We start from the raw sequence: 16,423 nt of genomic DNA, 5'->3' as shown, positions 1-16,423 counted from the left end.
TCTGATATGATAAGATAAGATAAAAATGTTCAGTTTTGCTATGCCAAAGAAATTTTGAATAATAATATTTTTGAACTTTCGCTCTAATATTTTTTATAACATGTTCTGCCTCTGCATTTAGAAAATAAAAAGTGTTTTGTTCTACATTCTGATCTCTGTAAAAAAAAATTAGGATTGCCGACGTAACAAAGCTGGTTGAATGTTATAAAAATGTAAACGTACCAAATAGTTATTCTTTAAATGTTTCATGTTGTGTCAAGCTTTAACACCGTACTATAGTGAGTATGAAGAGTCATGATAGACATATACTGATACAATAGGTCCTACCAGTTACATTACGTGGATCACTACCTAAGAAGGTAATAAAATCCTTAATCGAGCTATCTGGATTCTTCAGGAGAATTTGTTCGAAAACGATGCGACTTGAAGATTTGGACCTATTGGAATCTAGAATACACTACATATTGTGCCAATTAGAAATGATATTTCCGCCATCATTTTTCACAGTTATGGTGCACTTGATTATACATTTAGTTGCATAATGTAAACTTGGAGGACCTGTTCATTATAGATGGATGTATCCTGTTGAAAGGTATGCTATAGTTATTGAATTAAAAACACATAAATCTATTAGAGTAAAAACATATTTTTTAAAAAATAGTAAAAGTCATCTCATGATTTTTGTGGTAGGTACCTACACGGACTTAAATTTCATGTGCGTTATAAAGCTGCGCTAGAAGGTTCCATCACTGAAGGATATTTGCTGGAGGAATTATTGACGTTTTGTTCTCATTATTTAGAATTTGCTCATGAGGTTTTCAATAGACCATCTAGAAACCCAGATGATTCTAAAGGGAAAGTTCTCGACGTTCACCTCGAGATTTTGCTTGGGATCGGATGGACATCCGAAGCGTCGGGTTATGCAACACAAGGTTACCTGCCTCCATTCATGACATATAAGATGCAATGTTCCTAACATGCATCTAGCATTATGCAATATTCACAACAGATAATTTTTTTTAGCAATAATATGCACCAAACTTATAATATCTCAAATAGTTAAAACATAGTCCATGCATACTTAACAAAATAGACATCCACAATTACAGCACAGGTCTCAAAAGATTATAATCTCAAAACAACAGAGACCTATCTCCATAATTACATTGTCAAAATACAATATTGGGCTAGTTCATTGAGTAACTCGTAACTCGACTAACGATGCCGAAATACTATCTATAGAACTAATTATGGAGGCTACAAACTCCTTGTTGCGTCTACGGCGTCTAGTCAACCTCCTCCAGTCCGCCAGTGTTTGCTCCCTACTCTGATCTTGACACATCGCCTACCATTTGGGGGGAATGATAGTTGAGACTACCATAGTGAAATTTGTTTTTAAATCTCAGCAAGTTAACAGGAAACTTCCACACAAATTAATGATGCATGCATGGCAGTAAAAGTATGAATGCATAATCAAAGTCGTAAATAAGTATAGCATAACTTGACATGTATCATGGCATAAATAACATAACTTGAACTGGAACTGAAACTGAAACTTAGCTTGACGTGACATGACATGTATGTAAACTTAAAACATAACATGGACTAGCAACATAGCATGAACGTGAACATACATAATTTGAACATGAACTTGAACATAACATGAACCTGAGCACCTGAGCATAACATAACATAAATGTAAACTTGAAACATAACGTGAACATGAACATGACATAACATGAACGTGAACTTGAACATAACATGAACATGAACATAACCTGACATGAACGTGAACTTGAAACATAACATGAACTTGAAACATAGCATGAACGTGAACATACATAATTTGAACATGAACTCGAACATAACATGAACCTGAGCATAACATAACATAAATGTGAACTTGAAACATAACGTGAACGTGAACATGACATAACATGAACGTGAATGTGAACTTGAACATAACATGAACATAAGCATAATCTGAGTTGAACGTGAACTTGAAACATAACATGGACTTGAAACATAACATGAACGTGAACATATATAATTTGAACATGAATTTGAACATAACATAAACGTGAACTTGAAACATAACGTGAAACATGACTTGAACGTGAAATATATGAACTTAGAATTTTATTCAATAGACTTAATTAATAAAAGTGACTATATGGGTGCTACACGGGTTCCCTTGAGCCGTGTGTCCTTGTCAATTACCGCATCACAACACAAGTGTCTATACCAGCTGTGAGTACGTTAATACATACTTCACAGTTGTTATGACCCCACGTATTCTATGTGTCACAATTGTAGTGTCTCACGTAGTGTATGCCCTACAGTTGTGTGGCCCTATGTATTGTTTGTGCCACACTTGCTGTGGACACAAGTAAAATAAAGTGCGAATCCATCGGCGTTAGTGTCTGGCGTGCTCCGATGACCAATTAGTTAGGCTCCATTTGCAGCCTGTTGACTATATTTTGTCAATCCAGGGAATTTCACACCTATTTAGACACTCCAGCATGAACAAAAGAGTTACACTAGGATATTACCCTATCCTAGCTCTGAGGATTGTGATTGACATGAAATACTTAACAAGACTGTTCTTAAAATATACAAACTTTATTCGAGACGGGATGACATGAATACAAAAAGACAGAAGTTTTGATGTAGTGTAACGTGATGTGAATGTAAGACGACAGTCATGACATAATTTGGGACATAAATGGAACAGACAATATTTCATAACATGGCATACATGTAACAAGCCATATTTTGTAACATGGCATAACATAGAACAGACAACATTTCGTAACATGACATACATGTAATAGACAATATTTTCTAACATGACATAACATGTGACAATGAATATTACGTGACATGACATACATGTAACAGATGATATACGTAAAATGACATACTTGAAACAGGTAGTACATGAGACAGAATATATTGTGTAACAAATAAGTATTTCGTGATAGAATAATTTGTGTAATAGATAAACATGTGATGACATGGCATATATAACAACATACAAATATAAACTACAGTTCCCTTACCCATCACACATACACAGTAAGCTGATAGTAAGTTAAGAGCTAACTTACCTCCATCGTCGCATTACGAGAATAAAGTGTGAAACGTGAGGAACTATAAAAGGGTATTCTAAAAATTAAAAATTTAATTACTAACAAATAGAAATGTGAAAAGGGACAACTTAGAGTAAAATTACCATTTTACCCTCAACATGTGGAAAAATGACAATTTTACCCTTAACTTAAGGATTTCACATCCTAACTCCAAAAATTATCAAAATTTACATTCCTCATGTAAATTTTGTCCTAAACTCAAATATTAACTCAAAAAAATTTAAAACTATTCGCAACTATGGAAAGTTTACAATGGCCGAAACATTCGTAGGTCATTTTTCTTGATTTTGGTTGCAATTTATTCCATCTTCAAAACCCATGATTAAAACAAAATTTTATAACAAGGATCTTCCTATCCTAAGTTTAAAACACACTTAAAATATCCATTAAGAAAAGCTAATCATCAACACTAAACTTTTTGTAAAAAGACCCAAACTTTTTAACAAAAAAATAAACCCTTAAATCACAAGTTTTGATCTTAATAAAAACATCTCTAAGAATTCCAAAAAAAATCAAATCTTACTTCTAACATATTCATAACATCATCCTAAGATCAACCATGGTTTAAATCATCAAACAAAAGTCACCAAAAATCACAAAACAACACTTTGGAGTTTTTGGTTTTACACTTAGTCCAAAACAGAAACTTTTCTCTCAACTAACTTTGATCAATCTCTTGATCCATGGATTAAAGACATGTGATCTTCAAACTAAAACATCACATGGCTTAAAAATGTTTCCTAAAGAAGATCCAACCATCAAACCTAAAATCACATGAATAAAACTCAATAAAACATGGATCTAACCCAAAAAATAAAATCTTAGGCCTAACTGAAATCCTCTTGCATAGAAAAATAATATCTTTATAACTAATACTCAATATCTTTAAAATAACATCCTAACATATATATATATATAAGAGGCTCAGGATCATCACATAAAAATATCAAAGCTTTGGAATAAGATTAAAGCATGAAATATTCAAACTTTATCAAAACAAAAACTGTTTTTCCACTTCCAGTTTTCAAGTTTCTAGATCTAAGGCAATCTATCATCAAAAGCTTTAGTCATGCAACAAAACCTCAATGAAAATTCATAAACACATGCTAAAAACACTCCATAAAATATTTGGACCAAGATATGTCCATTAGCTTGGTCAAAAATTTCAAAACGTAACATACTTTCTAGTTTCAAGCCCAGAATGACTTTTTCATGGTTAAAAATACTTTTGACTAGTCAAATAAGCATGTAATGAGACTAGTAAGATATCCACAGAAACTACACTCAAAGAAGAACAACTTTTATGAACGAGTCATCATGAAAAAATACATACAAAGGGTCAAAAAGTGTCACGCAAAAAGACCCATAAATCAGATCAAGAGAGCTCTTTTGAGTTTCTCTCTAAGAATGGGGTGAAGAAGTGATAAAAGGGAGTGAAATGTGTCTTGCACGACTTAAGCCTTCTGGAGGGGGGATTTATGGGCTTGAATGACCCTTGATTGGAGGTGGCTATGTGACATGAAGTGTAGAATAGTGAGGGGCAAGGACTGCCTGCAGCAGCTGTGAGATATGGAGGTTGATGGGGTGGATTTCTCATTCACATCAAGACACTATTGGGTGCAGCCAATGGCAGTGGATGGTCTGCCATGTGGGGGAGGAAACTTCTTGAAGAAGTTTTGCCAAGGTGACCAAATTCGTGGGCCTTGGTGGGCCTCAACCAAGTGGGCTTCAATTTAGGGTTTAAATGGGGTTTGGTTAGGGTTTGAAATGCTATCAAGCCCAAATCCAATTTTTTTTCACCCAATCAAATTTCTAAAGTTTAAAAGGTTGGATAATGATATCATAATGAAGATTTTATTAATTAATAGCATGTGGAAGTGATTTAATCAAGTGATTAAACACAATGCTAGAAATCAGATTAAAAAAGGTTTGGAGGCCCACTTTAGGGTTTGGAAACCGTTTAGGTTTTTAGTTTCAACCAAACTTTTGGGGTTTCAATTGGATTCCAACCATTTAGGGTTTCGCTAGAATTAAAACCCTCTTTGGTCTGGCAAAATTTGATTGATCAAATGAAACAAAGTTTTGCTTAAGTGGCATGGTCTCACACCTTGATTTCCTTCACAAATCTATCTAATGGTTCCTCATGGTGTCAAGTGTCCATTATTATTCACTTTGTGTGGCTAAGATCTTACCAAGTGTCTAAATAAAACTTCTCTAACCTAATTTGGACATTCCACACTTTAATTTTGAAAACACTGCATTGGATACGCTTATTGAGGTTACTACTCACTTCAAAAAAGTGCAAAATAAACTTAGTACTAAAAAATCCTAAATATTCATATTAACTTATAGTAAAAATCGTTTACCGAAATTCAACTCCGAAGTGTTCCTAAAAATAATTTTGCAATTTCAAACAAGCGTTACGTTCGAAATTATGAAAATTGGTTATTGCGCCATAAAATCCTAAATAATCAATTGAGTCTAATGGCGTAAACCAAAACACATTCTAATACTTCTAACTATCTCAAATAATTAAACTTATATTTTTAGCACCATAGTGAGTGATAACACTGACTATTTTGACAGACTAAAACTTGTGTGATCGGTTGATTGATAAAAACTTATGTGATTTTCACGAGATTTCTAAAGTCAATAGAAATTCCACTAGTGAATTTCTAGCAGGTTGTTACATTACGTCTTGGACTCAAGCACATCGCTATATTCTCTTCAACTCTGATGTTCTTACTCAATTCCGCATGTGAGTTGCAATGTTTAATACGTACGAATTAAATTATATTTCATTTATGTTTGTGCAATTATAACAAACATTTGTGATGTCCTGAACATATATAGGATGCACTTGGAAATATTGAGGAATACAATTGATGAGAGGCATTTATCAAATGACAAACTACAGAAGAGGCATCAAGACCAATTTTGTAATTGGTTTCAAGACTATATACTATTTACACCCCATTCAATATTATATCACATAATTAGTTATGCCTCTCTAGTTTTCGTCATTGTAATCAATTCTAATAATCCAACCTTTCAGGTAATGAAATGAATGACAATGGAAGAAGTGAATTAGGCCATAAAGTCGTAATGCATTCTAAAGTTCCTATGCAAGTTGCCAAAAAATTTAAGCGAATTGTCATCAATGGCACAAAATATCACACTAGGAATTACGAAAATGGGAAGAAAATTCAGAATTGTGGTGTGTTAGTGTGCGTGTACTAAAGATGGCCGTGCTTGGTATGGCCAATTAACACGCATAATTGAGATTATGTATTATGATGGATCTCGATATGTGTTATTCAAATGTGATTGGACAAACGTTACTAGGGGTAAAGGTCTCAATGAGGATGAGTTTGGGTGTAGTCTTGTAAATTCTTCTTATCTAATACACATTGGTAATCGGATAACTGATGATCCATTTGTTTTATCTTCCCAAGTATCTCAAGTATATGATGTGGCAGATGAAAGATGCCCAAATTGGGTTGTCATCGTTAAGACAAAACCAAGAGACCTGTATAACACTGGTGAAGAGGAAGTGACTGACGATGATGAGGATGAATATTTAGTCAATGAATATTGTAACACTTCCAACGATGAAGCTATTGAAACTGTTATTGATGATGTTGTGTGGACGCGAAATGACATAGATGGAATGAATATCGAAACTCCTCAGTAGTGTTGAGTAAGAAATATATGTTTAGACCTTTTAACATGATATCATGCTCCAAATATTATTATTTCTATTGATTGCATATATGTAAACTTGTTTTTTATAGCTACAATGGGTCCAAAAAAGAAGGCAAAGACTATCATACCACATTTGCGAAGACAATCTACTTCAGTACCAGCTGTCCAGAGTTAGACACAATCATGCCCATTCCTTGATATGGAGGCCCATTCATTACCCTTTGTTGATGGGCCACCCTCTTCCGTCAATAGGATGGTGGAGTCATCACCTTCTATAGATTATCCTTCCCAGCCATCATTATCTTCACAGAAAGGGACCCAACCTTCTACATCGATACAAACGGGAGACCAACTATCCACACATACAGAGGTCAGCAGAGAGATCTAGCCATGCACATCTGTACCAATAGCACCACATTCGGAAGCAGAAAATGTCGACTTGTGTTCCGACATTGAAGATCGTTTTGTTGTCATTGTTGGTATGTTTTTGTTTTTCTTACTATTTATTTATTTCACTATGAATGCACATTTACAAAATAGTAACAATGTCACTAAATCCAATTTTGCAGATAGTAATGGAGGTAGAGTAAATAGACCATTACACTAGATTCATAACATTTGGCATCTTCCAGAAGGAGAGCGAATTGATATAGAGCTCAATAACTTTGGTCAACCCATTAAAATGCAAGACTCAAAGGTAGTAAGGTTTGGTGGCCTGATAGTGAGATCTAATAAGCTGGTTCCAATAATTTATAAGGATTGGAGGTCGGTGCCTAAAACCATAAAGGAGGAAGCGTGGGATCTTATAATGGTATAGAACTTGTATTAAACCATTATTATTAATTAAATAGGTATATTTTGAAAATTTTGTTAGAAAGTAATACATATACTTGTGTAAATTTATTTTGATTATAGGGCAAGATTAAAGTTCCTGATGACAAATTGGATGCATTCAAAAAATGGATACTAAAGGACTTGGGGAAGAAATGGAAAGATTACAAGCATGAATTGAAGAAAAAGTTACTTCATGAAAAAGACACCTCTGTAGCACAAGTTGTGACAAGGACAAGTCCCAATATGGTGGACTTATTGCAACTAGCGGAGTTAGCCAATCTTCGGTTCGATCTATAATATATGGTGACAACGCACGCATTTCTCTTATATATTTAAAAAGTCAACCAACTAGTTATTTTAATCATAATTCTCATAATCTTTGCGATGTTGTAGTCAAAATGTAATAAAAATAAGGAGTGTCATAAAAAGCAAGTGATTGTTCACAGCGGAGGATAAAAAAGTTATGCAAGATATGTCCATGATACAGTATTTATTTAATTAGTATTTATTTAATGTTGAATATTTGTTAGTTCTTTTTTTTTCGATATATGTGTTTAATCTAGAATATTGGATGCAGCAAAAATCAACTGGGACATTGTCAAGTCAAGCCTAGTTGTTTGTCACGACCTATAAGAGAAAGGATGGCACCCACTACAATGATGAGACGAGGAAGAAAGTGGTATGTTTATTTTCAAATTTATTACCTTTTAATTTTAATGAATTTATAAGATGAAGAATGTGTATTTTTTATTATCTATTACAGGTTGATATGGAGGAACTTTTAACACAGGACACAAGTCCCACAGAAATGGGGTCTGGAGGAACCATGGCTTGGGCATCAAATGATGTTTATTCTAAAGTTATGGGCCTAGAACGGCCTGCACGTGTGCACGGTTTGGGATTTGGGTCAACCCCTACAAGGCAAACTTGTCAACATTCACCACCAACTTCTACGCAAGAAGATGGTGTATCCAAGGAAGAGTTTGATAAAATGCAGAACAAATTAACTGAATTGTGAAACTTTGTAAACACATTCATGTATGCACAAGTGAGCACCCCACATATGTTTAGTTGATATCAATCAAGCTTATTTTGGAATTTTTGGACCCTCATTTGAATTTATATTCAGGCTTCAGGACAAAATCAAATAGACAATAAAGAGAAAGAGAAAGATGAAGAAGAGGTGAATGATGAAGAGGAAGATGAAGAAGAGGAAGAGAACAACGAGGACTAGAATTGAAGGGATTATAAGTGAAGAATCTCAAATTATATTAATATTTTAGTTTAATGATATTTGCAATTTTCCTTAATTGAGATAATATTTATGGTTGTCATATATCGATGTTTGCTCCATTTTGCTAAATTATAATTGGAACGGATTATAAAAGTTTTGAAGTCAGGTGTTAGGTGAAGTGGTGGATTATGCATTAGTTTTACTAGTCTTTTTAGAAGTTGTGAATCTTAGTAAGATGCCATTTACTAGTTGGGTTCATGACCCATTCTTTGAATGAACAATTAGTGATTTATAAAGAAAAATTATTATTCAAGTCCCTTGATCGATTGTCTGCATTTTTTTAAATGTCCCGCCAAAGCTATATATTATTACTGACATAACAATATAAATGCCGGAACACTACTAATTTACCGATGTAAAATTAATCAATTGTATGCATTTTTTGAACAATATAAACGCCGGAAAACTCAATAATTTATCGGCATAAAATTGATCAAACGAAATGCCAAAAAAACTATATATTATTTTCGGCGTAATAATATAAACGCAAAAAAACTCAAATAATTTACCGGCATAAACTTGATCACTTTTCGGCTTTTTTTTAAATGCCGCCAAAGCTATATATTATTACTAGTGTAATAATATAAACGCCAAGAAATGGCTAATTTACTGGTGTATAATTGATATATTTTTGGCATTTATTTAAACGCTGAAAAAGCTATATACTATTACCGGCATAACAATACAAACGCCAAAAAATTCAATTATTTACCAGAGTCAAAATTAAGCGTTGGCAATAATATATTTTTACCACCGCATAAACAACTGCAGATAATATAAACACCGACAATTCTTACTTTTTTGTAGTGAATTAACTCTATAAATGCTCATATTTACATACTAGTATATATTCTCTACTTACTGAGTTGTTAATAACTCACCCCTTACTCTAAAGATTTTTCAGATAATCTTGATGGTTCTGCTGAAGAGCAAGAGTAGGCAGTGTTAAAGAGGTTGATGTTCGTAGAGGAATAAGTGTCCGAGGGTACAAGTACTTGATATAATGAGAGTCATAGTTAGTAAATTGATTATTTTTTGTTATTTTTATATGATGAGTTAAAGATATTTTCGAGTCTTTGGAGAGTTTTTAATTTATTTTATTGAGAATTTCTTTATTGTCTCTATGAAGAAACATAGATATTTGGATTGAGCAAATGAATTAATATTTTATGGAGTTTTTTAGATTCTAAAGTTGTGATATTGGAATCGATATTAAGTAATAAAAGTTAACTTTCCGAGCCTCCGAGACTGAAGCATTACAATTTTCATTGAAAAAACTTTAGCTATGGTACCATCAACAACACTGCCCTCACTGTTCAGAATGACCACAACGATACTCTCGGATACTTCATACACACCATTAATTATACACAACACTGATGATCAGTACCTTGAGTAGATACTTCTCTCTCTCTTAGAGGGAGGGGCTAAAAAAGAAAACAAGTGAGGTGAAAGATAGTGCTTCAATACAGCCATAAAAAAAAACTTCAAAATGAAATATTTTTCGAAAAATGTACCAAAGGATTGGATGTATCAATCTTCATTGATGAACTTCCAAAGAAAATACACGAGTCAAAAAAATGAAGATCAGGCAATCCAGGAGATTCTACGCATAAATGCTGGGAACCTTTTTGCAGATCACACGAAAGAATAGAAATCTGAACTTGGGAAATGTATATAGAATCAAAACAGCACTCAGAAACTTTAAACACAAATGACCAAACATCAATTCCACATAAATATTTTCAGATTTTACTACTCACAACCAAGAAACAATTCCAAAATAACTAGTCTCTTGGGAAATTATCGAAGGCGAGAATATATAGGCAGTATACCTCAATTCTGTAGTTTCCAGGGATGACTTCTTAAAAGAAGAATTCACTGCTGTTTTCAGTCAAACTGACTCTCTTTCTCTCTTCATCATGTTTACCAGCACTTCTTACAAGGGTAATAGAAACAGATGGGCCACACAGTTCTCCTTGCAAGCTACAGTACCAAGTACATTGACTAGTGCCATATCACATACCAAAAAGAAGGATACATTAGGAACATTATTTTTTTTATAAGTAACATTAAAGGAACATTATTTTAAAAGTAAAACGAGCTTATATGTGGGGGATATAAACGAAGAGGTTGATTCAAAACAGTTTGGAGTTTGGATGAGGGCCTCAACTGTTAGACGTAATTAGGCAGTTAAAAATTATGTTGAAGATGAAGTTGGATGATGGTCTAAAAAAAATATTAAAACTAAGTTAAATAGATAATAAACTAATATTAGCAAACAAGATTTTAAGTTTTAAGAAATTTATATATAAATTTACCTTTAAGGTCAATTGACTGTACGCATTCTTCCAACTCCCGAATGTCGACTAGTTTGATTCTTAATCAATTTTGGGCGCAATGATGCTTCAACATTTTTCGGAGACAATGAATTCCTAAAAGGATCTAAGATGAGTTCCTTCAATACTAAATGCGGACTTCGAGACAATAATAAAAATGAAAATGACTAACACATCAAGTCTACTCCACAATTATTTTGTCAAAAGATTAATAACTAAGGAAACCACTAAAAATTATTTATTCAAGTTAAAAGTCAATTGATTTTATACCTTTTTTTTTTCCTTTTCCCTGATTTGAGATAAAACGCAATCATGTACCACCAGGATCCTCCTATTGTCCTCCCAAGTTCCAAAGACTGTTTATTAGCCCAACGTTAGTAACATAATCTGTTGCTGCTAGGTATGCTTTCCTAGGTATATGAGCCGCTTTTATCTAACTACCTGATTGCAGCATGCTTAAGGGTGTTCATCTGGGTTTCAATCCGAGAACTCAGGTATACCAGGACTGGAACCTAGGTTTCAAATCCAGGCCGAAACTCGGACCGGGTTGGTCCAAGTCAGATCCGAGTGGATCTAGGTTTTTAAAACTCAAAAATCCAAGTTCCGAGTTGTACACGGTTCTTTTTTTTTTTAAGTAAGTAAAAAAGCCTTTATTTTATTAAATTTTTTTCTAAGAAGTCAAGTTCATGAAACGTTCTAAAAATACTAAATACATGTAAAGCAAAAAAAAAAAAAAAAACAAATCCACTATTCATCTATGCATGCATCACAATGCAATCCACTACATATTACAGTATTTATAAATTACATTACCAAACACAAAATTACAAGAAATGAGTTACAAAATCAACAACACAGTCTTCCTATCAGTGATTTAATCTCACACCAAATAATAGTCCATTGTCAATTCCTGCAGCCAAGAAATCAAAAAGCTCATTAACTAGTTTTGCATATTATGTTCAAATAAGAATATTAAAAGAGAGTACAGAAAATGAGTATAAAATTGATGGTTTTATGGCCATGAGATTTGACACTGTTTTAAAATCTTCAATTGGGTTAATTATGATTTTCCTTCTTGAAGGACTGAAAATGGCACACGCAAGTTTCAAGAATTTTGTGTACAAGCTGGAATAGATTTGAAAAAGTAGAAGGTAAAAGTAGCAGGGTAACTGCACTAGGAACAAAACAAAAAGGAGAGTTTCACAATAAAAATGATATTTTTTAGAAAATGCAGGCATGGACTCGAATCAGCAGCATACATATAAGTATAAAAATTAAACATAACCAAAACATAAATTATAAAGAAAAAAAAATGAAAAAAACAGAGTTCTCAGACAAAAATCGTTGAACCCTTGAATCTACACATAACTCATAAGTATCGTAAACAAAATGTGGCAACACAGAACAAAACAGACCAAAAAAAAAACCCAAGTTTAAAAATAAAGAGAGCAGATCTAGCAACCATTTCAAAGCATAAAAACATGATACAAGAGAAACGCCTAGTTGGAAATAGAAAAAGATACAAGAAAATCTTGAAATTCGGCCAATTAAGTCTATAACAGCGTGAAAAAAAAAAAAAAAGGCAATAACAGTGGTGTACTTAGGCAATGCCTTTTATATCAATAAAACTTTACTTATATAAAAAAAAGTCTATAACAGCTGTCCAAAGAAACAAAGTATCGAAGAAATAATTTTTTCTTCCATTGTTCTCAAAACTTCTATCATTATTTTTCCTCAAAATCACCAAACCAGGTAGAGAGGCACAATTCTAAAAGCTCCAAAACTAAATACTCTCTTCACTACCTTATTAATATGATCTATGCCATCTCCAAAAATCAAAACTTTAAGCTCAAAAGCAACTTATAAGACCCATATGTAGTTTGGGCACAAAGAATGAGAAGCAAGCACACAAAATCCATCTAAACAAACATTGAATGTCACCAATATTACTTGTGTGTAGGTATAATTTTCTCTAGAAATGCCCAATCCACATCGAGAAATAAAAATAACAAGATACACGTGCAATAGCGCAAGGATAAAAACTAATCGATTCAGTCATAGAGCAAACAAAATAACACGCGATAATATGAGGGCAGGAAAAGGGGAGAACCCTTTTTCTGCGTGCGGCTTTCTTTTGCTCCAACTCTTCGAGGGCGAGGGCACGGCAAGCTTCGAGGGCCTTGAGCTTCTATTGTGCTTAAGGGAGAGCTTATTGGCTTCCTTGGCCCTCTTCTTGTGGTGCTCCTTCACCTTCCTTACAATATTGTATTCAGCTGTACCATTTTGCTCTTGCTCTCTCTGACAAACAAAAATAAAACCATCTCTATGGATGATAGCGGTACCATTTTACCAGGCCTAGAAGGCTTGGATGGATGTTGGTGAGAGATGGGTTTGAGAGCTTCATGGGTATGAGTGTATTGGTGGGCGAAGAGGTATACTATGATCTCGGGTTGGCTAGTTTGGCCGAGGAATAGATGATTCTCAAAGCTAAGCTTCCGCAAGCCATTGGTAAGAGAGTGTACTCGAATCAACTACTCTTCTCCATCAAGTAACCATCGAGATCATCACGAAGGTGGCTAGGGTTTCGTAGAATCGTTGCTAGGGTTGAGAGAGAGGGGGGTCCGAGGTCACGAGTCGAAGGAATGAGATTTTATTTTTTTTTGCCCTTTATACAAATCCGGTTATACCGGGTTATGAATACGGAACCCGAGTTTCATACTCGGGTCCGGACCGGATATATCGGGTTTTTATAATACGGGTTCCGGCCCAGATTTGATCCTGGCCAGAACACGTAACCGAAACCTTGTTATCCAGGTTTCAGACGGGTTGGGAAAAAACCTAGCCCAGATGAACAATCCTAAGCATGCTCTGCATATTTCCTCAAGTTATTTTGTTATTATCTTGAGATAGGAAGAAATAACATCATGATAATTTATCAAGAATAGGGTAAAGCGCTATCAATGTTGAGACAGTTGAGAAATGTTACCTTATGAATTCAATTAAATGAGACTTTTGGAGTTCATCTATAGTTATAACTTTTCCATTTTTCACCCTTGTCCTTCTATTCTAATCAAACTTAAGCATCATCGTTTTCCTCCATAGGACCTTTCCGACATACTCTGGTGTTTAAAGATTATTGCAATTATTTTATTGACACAAGGAAATTATTTTATCAATATTAAGAAAGAAAAAAGAAACGAAAACTTCTAAAATGTAGAGATAAATGGAGAAGCATGAACCTACCAAAGAGCCTAAACGACACACAACGGCTGGTGGGAAGAATAGCAGCCTTGAACAAGTTCGTATCTAGATCCACAAACAAATGCCTCCCCTTATTTAGGGTATTGCGGATGGTACACCCCTAGAACTAGGAGTGTGACGAAGCTTTCCAAAAGCTGAAGCAACATTTGACCAATCCGCTACTCTTGAGGCAACCTATAGAAAAGAGACACACTCTATACGTACCTAGTGGTATCCCCCCACACCGTTTCAGTCATCCTTGTTAAAGAAGTAGGGGAGGTGCAACTGCCCATGTACTACACAAGTCGTGCCCTAAGGGGAGCAGAAGTTAGATATCCATGAGTAGAGATGTTGGCATTTGCCTTGGTGACAACGGCCAGGAGGTTATGCCCATACTTCCAGGCCCACTCAATCAAAGTGCTCACAGAAAGTCCACTGGAAAAGGTGTTGCAAAGACCAGATAGCTCGGGGAGATTAGTCAGATAGTCAATCAAGTTCAGCGAGTTCAACATCGAGTAATTGTCAAGAAAGGCTATGAAAGGGTAGGCATTGGCAGACTTTATTGTCGAATTCTCAGGTTTCCCACCAGAAATGGGTCGCCGCCCCGACAGGAAAATCCTGGATCTTTTTTGTGGATGGCTCCTTGTCACAACTTGGCCCCGGGAAGGGCGGGATTGCTACATACATACCTGTCTTTTTCTTTCTTTCATTTCTTTTTTTTTTTCCTAGTAGCATGCGATCAATATGAACATGACACGTGTACTCTAATTTCCGATTTAATAAAGATAACACCTGATAGACATGTTATTCAACATTCACCCATAAGAGACTCTCAGAGTCCATTCCAACATAAAACGTCTATATATAAATATAACCCATCATCCATATAAGGTCGAATAAAATGTTCGACCATAAACATAACCCATCATCCATGAATATAACTGTTCTAGTTAGGGAAGACCCTAAGCGTCTGCCTCTCCCTCTGCAGTAGTGCTTGCTCCCCAACCTTTTCATCATTACCTGGACGTTTAAAACATAAATGCAAAGTCAGTCGAATACTCAGTAAGCAGTACACCATACTGTTAACTTATTAACCACATAATCTTTTCTTTTGAAAACATGCATACATAAACATTTGCTAATTGTGGCAATGCTTTCATGCATAAATGGTTTAAGGAATAAGCCATACTTTCATGCATAAACATTTTAAGAAGTAACTATACTTTCTTGTATAACATTTTAAGAAATAATCATGCTTTTCTTGTTTCACTTTCTTTGGTCGGTACACACTATTAAGCCCTATGTGTTAGGGTTAGCGGTCTTCCTTTGGACTTGGATTCCACCCATAGCCACAGGTTGGAAATCCCTTTCAGTCAGGGGCAGCATTAGGTGCACTACCAGTACTACTTACTCGACATTGCAATCTGCTCATTCCTTTGATACCCTTTTCATTCATATGGCCGATACGTATTTTTATACATTAAAACATTCATTCAGTCCTTTCTTTCTTTCATTCATGTCAGTCCTTTCAGTCATTTTCTTTTCAGTCCTTTAAGTCCTTTCTTTTCAGTCCTTTTCATTTAATAGTTCATTCATGGAAGAACATCATTTAAAAGCATGAGCTTAAACATCATCTTTCATGGCATCCATAAAACATCAGTTCATAGGGACGACATTTTAACATCAGTTCATAAGGACATTTTAAAACACTTTATTCACTTCATTTAAAGCATAAGTTCATAGGGGCATTTTAAAATACTTTCTTCGCGTCATTTAAAGCATGAGTTCATAGGGGCATTTTAAAACTCATTTAAAGCATCACTTGAAGCATAAGACATGAGACATTTATTTCCTTTCCT

The 16,423-nt window shown here is 34.5% G+C and overlaps 1 long non-coding RNA gene across 1 annotated transcript; it reads left to right on the top strand.

Annotated features, from left to right (window-relative positions):
• Positions 1 to 455: 455 nt before the first annotated feature.
• Positions 456 to 12,242, top strand: LOC121258440. Its single transcript, XR_005939403.1, has 3 exons — positions 456 to 466; positions 4,760 to 4,769; positions 12,119 to 12,242. It is a non-coding gene; the product is annotated as an uncharacterized LOC121258440 (long non-coding RNA).
• The last annotated feature ends 4,181 nt before the right edge of the window (positions 12,243 to 16,423 follow it).

The sequence above is a fragment of the Juglans microcarpa x Juglans regia genome, chromosome 3S, assembly GCF_004785595.1.
Source record: "Juglans microcarpa x Juglans regia isolate MS1-56 chromosome 3S, Jm3101_v1.0, whole genome shotgun sequence".
NCBI lineage: Eukaryota > Viridiplantae > Streptophyta > Magnoliopsida > Fagales > Juglandaceae > Juglans > Juglans microcarpa x Juglans regia.
The sequence above is the reverse complement of the archived record's forward strand: the minus strand, read 5'-3'. Positions and strand labels throughout refer to the sequence as shown.